Consider the following 12,554-nt stretch of genomic DNA (forward strand, 5'->3'; position numbering starts at 1 on the left):
CATTAGATCAAGACTCGTCCTTGACACTCAAGCAGCTCTTCTTGTTGGTTTTTGAGTTCATGCACTCAGAAACAAAGGAAGATGTTTAATKGAGGATGTAATTTTCATCCAGTGGCGTAAAGTACGTCTACTTCTATAATTGTTGCCTATTACTGTTGCGCTCAAATATATTGCCCACTGYGCACACACTTGTTMTATCAATGTTTCCTKGTCATTTCAATGAAATTACGTTGAACCAATGTGGAATAGACGAATAATTGTTATCTGTGCCCAGTGGGTGTTCTCTCGCTTCAAAAGTGGTTGAATAGCTATTTTCACCCCGAAGGRACCTGCAAATTACCACAGGTGAGAAATTACACAGTAAACGAGAAGCACTTCACTTGCCTCCAACCAAATTCATTTGATTTCTGAATAATTGATTCCAGGTAATTATTTTACGTTGAAGTGAAAAATCTGTTTCATTTTTGTTTCTTGGTCCAGTGCAGTTGTAAATCAAAGAAATACACTGTGAACACAAAGTATATATATATTTTTTAAACTTATTTTAGAGGAAAATAAATAGTGAATCATACAAGTGTTCCAATATACTGTATTTGAGAGACGGTATCCATTCATGTGATCGTTTATTGCCGCTGTCACGTGACTATGATAATTGATCTCTGCMGTGTGCTCAGTGGGGATGCCACAGCCACACATCTTGGCAGGTCGTCAAGAGGGATAAACAGAAAACAAGAAAAAGGTAAGACAAATAGCCGATACAAATGTAGCGGTTACTACTAATTTCACTAGTTAGTGTAAATGCCTGATTCACAGCCTACCTGCCATGTAAGATAATGGACGTTGMTATTTCCTGGAAAGAAGATTAAAAAAATAACTGGTCCCTTGCGTTTGCATAGGGTTTTACTGTATGTTTTACTGAACATTACAGTAAACATAATGTCAATATTGTTTTAGAAACAGACGACAATCAATCTCATTTCGGCTAAAAATTCAAATCCTCGATTTCCCTGTAGGGGAGAACGGGGTTGGTTGTCACAGTGCTTACTCAAAATGCATGGGGGCTGTGTAATAATTTGCTGCTARTGTAGGCTGAATGATAGAACAGCTATTTCCATGTTKAAATGTTATGGGATGCATTTTTCTCCATTGTTTTTGATGGTTGCATGTTTGGTAGGCCTACGTTATGAACAAATAGCCACAGCAGTCTACTGTTAAAACGAACTTAAAGTGGGTACATCCTCAGTGTTAACAGTAAATGCGCGGCAGAAGTTGCACTGAATTTTCACAATGTTCAGGTTTGTGCTCAGCAGACCTGAAATTTGCTCAGGGCCTAATTTTTTTTGAGGGAACATTGGGCAGGTGCATGATTTATGTCTACGTAGTTTGAGAGATTTTGATAAGCCTCACCCCAGAATGATCTTTTTACTGAAAACGAAAGGCTGGTATTTTAAAAGATTCATAGTCATAAGTCATTACTTTCCTTTGTGTAGAGACCTTGTGAGTATGGTGGTAAGGCTGGGCAATATATAGTCTTTTAATGTATACTGGTATTGATCCACGTACCGGTATTAAAAAAAAAAAAAAAACGTCTATAAAGGTATTTTTGATACAGTGCTAAATAAATGAAAAGTTGGACAAATTGGACTAGTTTACTGTCAGTTTTGTCCTAGTTTGGTTGAGTATAAAACAATCAGAATGGAGAAAGCCCATTTAAACCACTTAGAAATCATTGGTTGTCATCAAGGGATGCACGACATATCGGTGAACATATCGGAATCGGACGATATTAGCTAAAAATACCAACATCAATGTCTAGTTTAACGCCAATGTTAAAAACCGATGTCAAAGGTACCGTGCATACCTATGTAACGTAGGTACATGACTTAATAACGCCATGTAAAATTTTGCGCTACACATAACCGCCATSGATAACAGACATTACTGTGCAGCCGTATTCATCGACTCTGTCAATCACAACATTCTTATTGGCAGACTCAACAGCCTTGGTTTCTCAAATGATTGCCTCGCTTGGTTCACCAACTACTTTTCGTAAAGAGTTCAGTATGTCAAATCGGAAGGCCTGTTGTCTGGACCTCTGCAGTCTCTATGGGTGCCACAGGGTTCAATTCTCGGGCCGACTCTTCTCTGTATACATCAATGATGTCGCTCTTGCTGCTGGTGTTCTTTGATGAATCTGTTGAATCTGCAGACGTGTTGCTGTGCGTTTTTGTTGCTGTGCGTTTTGCTGCCAACTTTACTTTGCTAGCTGACAACTTTACGTTTTTTTTGTTTGTTAATTACCGTTTATATTTTTAGTTTTTTCATCGCAACTTTTTTCCCTCATTCAACTTTTTCACTCCGACGCTTATCTGGACATGGTTCGTCAACACCTTCAACAGCCGAAGCTAAGTAGTAACATAAACATGATGTCTTCTAATTGCAGTCGCTGTACTCATAATATACAGGAGAACGATCGCCTTACGGCGAGAATAGCTGTGCTACAAGCCCAGCTTCAGACGCAATCGTTAGGCAAGGGTAATTTCATGTGTAGGAAAGGAAGAAACAGCGTCTGTGCCACCAGTAAGTACAGATAGTAGTATAAATCCCCCGCACAGTCCCCGCAGCCGGACAACTTTCTCATGGCTTCTGAGGGAAACGCTGTAGAATGCTCAACCGGTGTCGCTTATTCAGCCGACAGAAACTTTCAACCGGTTCTCCCCATTATGTAGCGAGTCGGAGTCTGAGTCTGAGTCTTCTCTTGTCTCTACTCCTCCCGTTACGGGGTCTGAGACGCCGAAGGCTCCCACCATTACTCTGACAAATTGAAAACCCTAGTCATTGGCGATTCCATTACCCGCAGTATTAGACTTAAAGCGAATCACCCAGCGATCATACACTGTTTACCAGGGGGCAGGGCTACCGACGTTAAGCGTAATCTAAAGATGGTCTGGCTAAAGCTAAATCTGGCGAGTGTAGAGAGTATAGAGATATTGTTATCCACGTCGGCACCAACGATGTTAGGATGAAACAGTCAGAGGTCACCAAAGTGCAACATAGCTTCAGCGTGTAAATCAGCTAGAAGATGTGTCGGCATCGAGTAATTGTCTCTGCCCCCTCCCCAGTTGAGGGGAGTGACAGAGCTTCTACGAGCAGAGTCTCAGCACTCAATGCTGGTTGAAAACTGTTTTGCTGCCCCTCCAAAAGATAAATTTGTAGATAATTGGCCCTCTTTCTGGGACTCACCCACAACAGAACCAAGCCTGACCTGCTGAGGAGTGACGGACTCCATCCTAGCTGGAGGGGTGCTCTCATCTTATCTACCAACATAGACAGGGCTCTAACTCCTCTAGCCCACAATGAAATAGGGTGCAGGCCCGGCAGCAGGCTGTTAGCCAACCTGCCAGCTTAGTGAGTCTGCAATAGCACAGTCAGTGTAGTCAGCTCAGCCATACCCATTGAGACTGTGTCTGTGCCTGACCTAGGTTGGGCAAAACTAAACATGGCGGTGTTCGCCTTAGCAATCTTATTAGGATAAAGACCTCCTCCATTCCTGCCATCATTGAAAGAGATCGTGATACCTCACATCTCAAAATAGGGTTACTTAATGTTAGATCTCACTTCAAAGGCAGTCATAGTCAATGAACTAATCACTGATCATAATCTTGATGTGATTGGCCTGACTGAAACATGGCTTAAGCCTGATGAATTTACTGTGTTAAATGAGCCTCTCACCTCCTGGTTACACTAGTGACCATACCCCCGTGCATCCCGCAAAGGCGAGGTGTTGCTAAACATTTACGATAGCAAATTTCAATTTACAAAAAAAATAGAATGGCGTTTTCGTCTTTTGAGCTTCTAGTCATGAAACTTATGCAGCCTACTCAATCACTTTTTATAGCTACTGTTTACAGGCCTCCTGGCCATATACAGCGTTCCTCTCTGAGTTTCCTGATTCCTATCAGACCTTGTAGTCATAGCAGATCATATTCTAATTTTTGGTGATTTTAATATTCACATGGAGAGTCCACAGACCCACTCCAAAAGTCTTTCGGAGCCATTATCGACTCAGTGGGTTTTGTCCAACATGTCTCTGGACCTACTCACTGCCACAGTCATACTCTGGACCTAGTTTTTCCCATGGAATAAATGTTGTAGATCTTAATGTTTTTCCACATAATCCTGGACTATCGGACCACCATTTTATTACGTTGCAATCGCAACAAATAATCTGCTCAGACCCCAACCAAGGAGCATCAAAAGTCGTGCTATAAATTCTCAGACACAAACACACGAACAAATCCTTCATGCCTTCCAGACTCCTTCTGCCTACCCAAGGACGTCAGAGGACAAAAATCAGTTAACCACCTAACTGAGGAACTCAATTAACCTTGCGCAATACCCTAGATGCAGTTGCACCCCTAAACCGAAAAACATTTGTCATAAGAAATTAGCCTGGTATACAGAAAAATCCCGAGCTTTGAAGCAAGCTTCCAGGAAATTGGAACGGAAATGGCGCCACACCAAACTGGAAGTCTTCCGATAGCTTGGAAAGACAGTACCGTGCAGTACCGAAGAGCCCTCACTGCTGCTGCGCTCATCCTACTTTTCACAACTTAATCGAGGAAAATAAGAACAATCCAAAATTTCTTTTTGATACTGTTGCGAAACTAACTAAAAAGCAGCATTCCCCAAGAGAGGATGGCTTTCACTTCAGCAGTATATAAATTCATGAACTTCTTTGAGGAAAGATCATGACCATTAGAAAGCAAATTACGGACTCCTCTTGAATCTGCGTATTCCTCCAGGCTTAGCTGTCCTGGATCTGCACAGCTCTGCGAGGGCCTGGGATCGGGAAGAGACACTTAAGTGTTTTAGTATATATATTCTTGACACAATGATGAAAATAATCATGGCCTCTAAAACCTTCAAGCTGCATACTGGATCCTATTCCTACTAAACTGCTGAAGGAGCTGCTTCCTGTGCTTGGCCCTCCTATGTTGAACATAATAAACAGCTCTCTAATCCACCGATGTGTACCAAACTCACTAAAAGTGGCAGTGATAAAGCCTCTCTTGAAAAAGCCAAACCTTGACCCGGAAAATATAAAAAACTTATCGGCCTATATCGAATCTTCCATTCCTCTCAAAGATTTTAGAAAAAGCTGTTGGCGCAGCACACTACTGCCTTTCTGAAGACAAATAATGTATACGAAATGCTTCAGTCTGGTTTTAGACCCCATCATAGCACTGAGACTGCACTTGTGAAGGTGGTAAATGACCTTTTAAGTGGCGTCAGACCGAGGCTCTGCAATCTGTCCTCGTGCTACTAGACCTTAGTGCTGCCTTTGACACCATCGATCACCACATTCTTTTGGAGAGACTGGAAACCCAAATTGGTCTACACGGACAAGTTCTGGCCTGGTTTAGATCTTACCTGTCGGAAAAGATATCAGTTTGTCTCTGTGAATGTCTGTCCTCTGACAAATCAACTGTACATTTCGGTGTTCCTCAAGGTTCCGTTTGAGACCACTATTGTTTTCACTATATATTTTACCTCTTGGGGATGTTATTCGAAAACATAATGTTAACTTTCACTGCTATGCGGATGCACACACAGCTGTACATTTCAATGAAACATGGTGAAGCCCCAAAATTGCCCTCGCTAGAAGCCTGTGTTTCAGACATAAGGAAGTGGATGGCTGAAACTTTTCTACTTTTAAACTCGACAAAACAGAGATGCTTGTTCTAGGTCCCAAGAAACAAAAGAGATCTTCTGTTAAATCTGACAATTCATCTTGATGGTTGTAAAGTGTCGCTCAAATAAATAACTGCTGAAGGACCTCGCGTTACTCTTGACCCTGATCTCTCTTTTGACGAACATATCAAGACTGTTTCAAGGACAGCTTTTTTCCATCTACGTACATTGCTAAAATCGAAATTTTCTGCTCAAAAATGATGCAGAAAACTTAATCCATGCATTTGTTACTTCTAGGTTAGACTACTGCATCTCTACCTTTTTTTTCCGGCTACCCGGATAAAGCACTAAATAAACTTCAGTTAGTGCTAAATACGGCTGCTAGAATCCTGACTAGAACCAAGAAATTTGATCATATTACTTCCAGTGCTTAGCTTCCCTACACTGGCTCTGTTAAGGCAAGGGCTGATTTCAAGTTTTACTGTTAACCTATTAAACGTAGCATGGGCTTTGCTCCCTACCTATCTTTTCCGAAGTTGGTTCCTGCCCGTACTATACCAATACGTACGCTACGTCACAAGACGGCAGCTCCTAATTGTCCCTAGAATTTCTAAGCAAACAGCGGGAGGCAGGGCTTTCTCTCTATAGATCTCATTTTTATGGAACGTCTGCCTACCCATGTGAGACGAAGCTCGGTCTCAACCTTTAAGTCTTACTGAAGACTTATCTCTTCAGTAGGTCATATGATTGAGTGTAGCCTGGCCCAGGAGTGTAAGGTGAACGGAAAGGCTCTGGCGAACGAACCGCCTTCGTCTGTCTCTGCCAGGCCGGTTCCCCTCTCTCCACTCGGGATTCTCTGCCTCTAACCCTGTTTACAGGGGCTGAGTCACTGGCTTGCTGGTGCTCTTTCATGCCGTCCCTAGGAGGGGTGCGTTCACTTGAGTGGGCTTAGAGTTACTGACGTGATCTTCCTGTCTGGTTGGCGCCCCCCCTTGGTTTGTGCTGTGGTGGAGACCTTGTGGGGGCTATACTCGGCCTTGTCTCAGGATTGTAAGTTGTGCGTTGAGATTACCCTCTCTAGTGGTGCGGGGGCTGTGCTTTGGCAAAGTGGGTGGGGTTATATCCTTCCTATTTGGCCCTGTCCGTGGGGTTTCTTCGGATGGGGCTCACGGTGTCTCCTGACCGCTCCTGTCTCAGCCTCCAGTATTTTATGCTGCAGAGTTTGTGTCGGGGGGGCTAGGGTCAGTTGGTTACCTGGAGTACTTCTCCTGTCTTATCCATGTCCTGTGTGAATTTTAAGTATGCTCTCTCTAATTCTCTCGTTCTCTCTTTCTCTCTGAGAACCTGAGCCCTAGGACCATACGTCGGGACACCGGCCGCGGTGACTCCTTGCTGTCCCCAGTCCGCCCTGGCCTTGCTGCTATTCCAGTTTCAACTGTTCTGCCTGCGGTTATGAACCCTACCTGTCCCAGACCTCTGTTTCAACTCTTAAAGTGATCGGCCTATAGAAAAAGCCACTGAGATTTATTCCTGATTATGTATTTGACCATGCTTGTCATTTATGGAAATTTTGAAAATCTTGGCTCTCTCTAATTTTCTCCTTCTCTCTTTCTTTCTCTCGGAGCGACTGGGCCCTAGGACCATGCGTCGGGACTGCCGCGCCCGTGGTGACTCGCTTGATCCCCAGTCCGCCTGCCTTGCTGCTATTCCGTTTCAGCTGTCTCGCCTGCGGTTATGGAACCGCTACCTGTCCCAGACCTGTGTTTCAACTCTTGATGATCGCGCTATGAAAAGCCAACTGAAAATTATTCATGATTATTATTTGACCATGCTTGTCACCTTATGAACATTTTGAACATCTTGGATAGTTCTGTTATAATCTCCACCCGGCACAGCCAGAAGAGGACTGGGCCACCCCTCATAGCCTGGTTCCTCTCTAGGTTTCTTCCTAGGTTGTGGCCTTTCTAGGGAGTTTTCCTAGCCACCGTGCTTCTACACCTGCATTACTAGCGTTTGGGGTTTTAGGCTGGGTGTCTGTACAGCACTTCGAGATATTAGCTGATGTACGAAGGGCTATATAAAATAAAAATTGATTGAATTGATTGATTGATCCACCTCTACTCAGACGACACCATTCTGTATACCTCTGGCCCTTCTTTGGACACTGTGTTAACTAACCTCCAGATGAGCTTCAATGCCATACAACTGTCCTTCCGTGCCTCCAACTGCTCTTAAATGCAAGTAAAACTAAATGCATGCTCTTCAACCGATCACTGCCCGCCCATCCAGCGTCACTACTCTGGATGGTTCTGACTTAGATATGTGAACAACTACAAATACCTAGGTGTCTGGTTAGCTGTAAACTCTCCTCCAAACTCACATTAACATCTCCAATCCAAAATTAAATCTAGAATCGGCTTCCTATTCGCAACAAAGCATCCTTCACTCATGCTGCCAAACATAACAGAGGTCGACCGATTAGATTTTTCAACCCGATACCGATTATTGGAGCCAAAAAAAGCCGATACCGATTAATGGTCGATTTAATTTTAAAAGTATTTGTAATAATGACAATTACAAAATACTGAATGAACACTTTTCTTTTACCTAATATAATACATCAATACAATCAATTTAGCCTCAAATAAATAATGAAACATGTTCAATTTGGTTTAAATGTTTAAGTTCCTTGCATGAGAACATATGAAAGAGTCTTCAATATTCCCAGGTAAGAAGTTTTAGGTTGTAGTTATTATAGGAATTATAGGACTATTTTTCTTATACCATTTGTATTTCATATACCTTTTACTATTGGATGTTCTTATAGGCACTTTAGTATTGCCAGTGTAACAGTAAGCTTCCGTCCCTCTCCTCGCCCCTACCTGGGCTCGAACTAGGAACACATTGACAACAGCCACCCTCGAAGCATCGTTACCCATCGCTCCACAAAAGCCCTTGCAAAGCAAGGGACAACTACTCCAAGTCTCAGAGCGAGTGATGTCACCGATTGAAACGCTATAGCGCGCACCCCGCTAACTAGCTAGCCATTTCACATCGGTTACACCAGCCTAATCTCGGGAGTTGATAGGCTTGAAGTCATAAACAGCGCAATGCTGGAAGCATTGCGAAGAGCTGCTGGAAAACCACAAAGTGCTGTTTGAATGAATGCTTACGAGCCTGCTGGTGCCTACCATCGCTCAGTCAGACTGCTCTATCAAATCATAGACTTAATTATAACATAATAACACACAGAAATACGAGCCTTTGGTCATTAAAAGGTCGAATCCGGAAATATCATTTCGAAAAAACAAAACGTTTATTCTTTCAGTGAAATACGGAAACTTGTACAACCTTCAATGTTATGTCATAATTATGTACAATTCTGGCAAATTAATTACGACCTTTGTTAGGAATAAATGGACTTCACACATTTCGCAATGAGCCAGCGGCGCCCAAACTGCTGCATATACCCTGACTGCTTGCAGGAACGCAAGAAAAGTGACACAATTGCCCTAGTTATAAGAATTCATGTTAGCAGGCAATATTAACTAATATGCAGGTTTAAAAATATATACTTGTGTATTGATTTTAAGAAAGTCATTGATGTTTACGGTTAGTATATTGGTGCATGACGACAGTGCTTTTTTCCCAAATGCGCTTGTTAAATCATCAACCGTTTTTCGAAGTAGGCTGTGATTCAATGAGAAATTAACAGGCACCGCATCGATTATATGCACAGCAGGACACGCTAGATAAACTAGTAATATCATCAACCATGTGTAGTTAACTAGTGATTATGTTAAGATTGATTGTTGTTTATAAGATAAGTTTAATGCTAGCTTGCAACTTACCTTGGCTTCTTGCTGCCCTCGCGTAACAGGTAGTCAGCCTGCCATGCAGGCTCCTCGTGGAGTGCAATGTAAGACAGGTGGTTAGAGCGTTGGACTAGTAACCGGAAGGTTGCAAAAAACGAATCCCCGAGCTGACAAGGTAAAAATCTGTCGTTCTTGTAACGCCCGGGTGTAGTGGGGAAGAAGTCAGGCGCAGGAAGCAGAGAGTTCAGGGTAGCGTTTACTTTTATTGCACCACAACAGTGAACAGACGCCGACCAAAACAAATGCCCCAAACACAAGGACTTAAACAGTCCAGCAAAACCCAAACACACGGACAACCGTGACATACAACCGTGTACAACATGTACATCGAAAAATAATCCCGCACAACCAGCAAGGCGGGCCGGCTGGTAAATAAAGCCCAACCAATCAGCCTAAACTACACACAGGTGAAACCAATAAACATAAAAGGGGGGAAAGGATCAGTGGCAGCTAGTAGGTCGGTGACGCGAGCGCCGAGCGCCACCCGAACAGGAAGGGGAGCCACCTTCGGCAGGGTCGTGACAGTTCTGCCCTGAACAAGCAGTTACCTCACCGTTCCTAGGTCATCATTGAAAATAAGAATGTGTTCTTAACTGACTTGCCTAGTTAAATAAAGGTGTAAAAAAAAAATACAAATAAAAAATTCGGCCAAATCGGTGTCCAAAAATACCGATTTCCGATTGTTATGAAAACCTGAAATCGGCCTAATTAATCGGCCATTCCGATCAATCGGTCGACCTTTAAAACTGACCATCCTACCGATCCTCGACTTCGGCGACGTCATTTACAAAATAGCCTCCAACACTCTACTCAACAAATGGATGCAGTCTATCACAGTGCCATCCGTTTTGTTCACCAAAGCCCCATATACTACCCCACACTGCGACCTGTTCATAGCTCATCTGTAAATAGCCCATCCAATCTACTCATCCCCATACTGTATTTATTTATTTATCTTGCTCCTTTGCACCCCAGTATCTCTACTTGCACATTCATCTTCTGCACATCCTACCATTCCAGTGTTTAATTGCTATATTTAATTACTTCGCCACCATGGCCTTACCTCTCTTATCCTACCTCATTTGCACATGCTGTATATAGATTTTTCTACTGTATTATTGATTGTATGTTTGTTTATTCTCTGTGTAACTCAAATCAAATCAAATTTTATTTGCCACATACACATGGTTAGCAGATGTTAATGGCGAGTGTAGCGAAATGCTGTGCTTCTAGTTCCGACAATGCAGTAATATCCAACGAGTAATCTAACCTAACAATTTCACAACAATTTCACAACAAAAAAATATATGAATGAGTGATGTATAGAACGGCATAGGCAAGATGCAGTAGATGGTATAGAGTACAGTATTACATATGAGATGAAGTAATGTATGATATGTAAACATTATTATGAGTGGAATTGTTTAAAGTGGCTAGTGATACATTTAATTACATCAATCTCCATTATTAAAGTGGCTGGAGTTGAGTCAGTATTGGCAGCAGCACTCAATGTTAGTGATGGCTGTTTAAACAGTCTGATGGCCTTGAGATAGAATCTGTTTTCAGCTCTCTCGTCCCTGCTTTGATGCACCTGTACTGACCTCGCTTCTGGATGATAGCGGGGTGAACAGGCAGTGGCTCGGGTGGTTGTTGTCCTTGATAATCTTTTAGGCCTTCCTGTGACATCGGGTGGTGTAGGTGTCCTGGAGGGCAGGTAGTTTGCCCCCGGTGATGGCGTTGTGCAGACCTCACTACCCTCTGGAGAGCCTTACGGTTATGGGCGGAGCAGTTGCCGTACCAGGCGGTGATACAGCCCGACAGAATGCTTCGATTGTGCATCTGTAAAGTTTGAGTGTTTTTGGTGACAAGCCGAATTTCTTCAGCCTCCTGAGGTTGAAGAGGCGCTGCTGCGCCTTCTTCACCACGCTGTCTGTGTGTTGGACCATTTCAGTTTGTCCGTGATGTGTATGCCAAGGACCTTTAAAACTTTCTACCCTCTCCACTACTGTCCCATCGATGTGGATAGGGGGGGTGCACCCTCTGCTGTTTCCTGAAGTCCACGAACATCTCCTTTGTTTTGTTGACGTTGAGTGTGAGGTTATTTTCCTGACACTCACTCCGAGGGCCCTCACCTGCTCCTTGTAGGCCGTCTCATCATTGTTGGTAATCAAGCCTACCACTGTAGTGTCGTCTGCAAACTTGATGATTGAGTTGGAGGCGTGCATGGCCACGCAGTTTGTGGGTGAACAGGGAGTACAGGAGAGGGCTGAGAACGCACCCTTGTGGGGCCCCAGTGTTGAGGATCAGCGGGGTGGAGATGTTGTTACCTACCCTCACCACCTGGGGGCGCGCCCGTCAGGAGTTCCAGGACCTTGTTGCACAGGGCGGGGTCGAGACCAGGGTCTCAAGCTTGATAACGAGTTTGGAGGTACTATAGTGTTAAATGCTGAGCTGTAGTCGATGAACAGCATTCTAACATAGGTATTCCTCTTGTCCAGATGGGTTAGGGCAGTGTGATTGCGATTGCGCCATCTGTGGACCTATTGGGGCGGTAAGCAAATTGGAGTGGGTCTGGGGGTGTCAGGTAGGGTGGAGATGATATGGTCCTTGACTAGTCTCTCAAAGCAATTCATGATGACAGAAGTTTAGCTCAGTTACCTTAGCTTTCTTGGGAACAGAAACAATGGTGGCCCTCTTGAAGCATGTGGGGACAGCTGACTGGGAATAGGATTGATTGAATATGTCCGTAAACCACCAGCCAGCTGGTCTGCGCATGCTCTGAGGACGCGGCTGGGGATGCCGTCTGGGCCTGCAGCCTTGCGAGGGTTGACACGTTTAAATGTTTTGCTCACGTCGGCTGCAGTGAAGGAGAGCCCGCAGGTTTTGGTAGCGGGCCGTGTCAGTGGCACTATATTGTCCTCATAGCGAGCAAGGAAGTTGTTTAGTCTGTCTGGGAGCAAGGCATCCTGGTCCGCGACGGGGCTG

The 12,554-nt window shown here is 43.8% G+C and overlaps 1 protein-coding gene across 2 annotated transcripts in view; it reads left to right on the top strand.

Moving 5' to 3' along the window:
* Positions 1–668: 668 nt before the first annotated feature.
* Positions 669–12,554, top strand: part of LOC111969279 (Y+L amino acid transporter 2) — a 28,528-nt gene continuing 16,642 nt past the window's right edge. Inside the window, exon 1 of one of the 2 annotated variants that reach the window (XM_023995309.2) lies at positions 669–739. The gene's annotated coding sequence lies outside the window, so the exon portion shown is untranslated. The remainder of the gene's footprint in view (positions 740–12,554) is intronic. The other variant, XM_070445384.1, reaches the window with a different exon arrangement.

Source organism: Salvelinus sp. IW2-2015, linkage group LG10 (genome assembly GCF_002910315.2).
Source record: "Salvelinus sp. IW2-2015 linkage group LG10, ASM291031v2, whole genome shotgun sequence".
In the NCBI taxonomy this organism is placed as follows: domain Eukaryota; kingdom Metazoa; phylum Chordata; class Actinopteri; order Salmoniformes; family Salmonidae; genus Salvelinus; species Salvelinus sp. IW2-2015.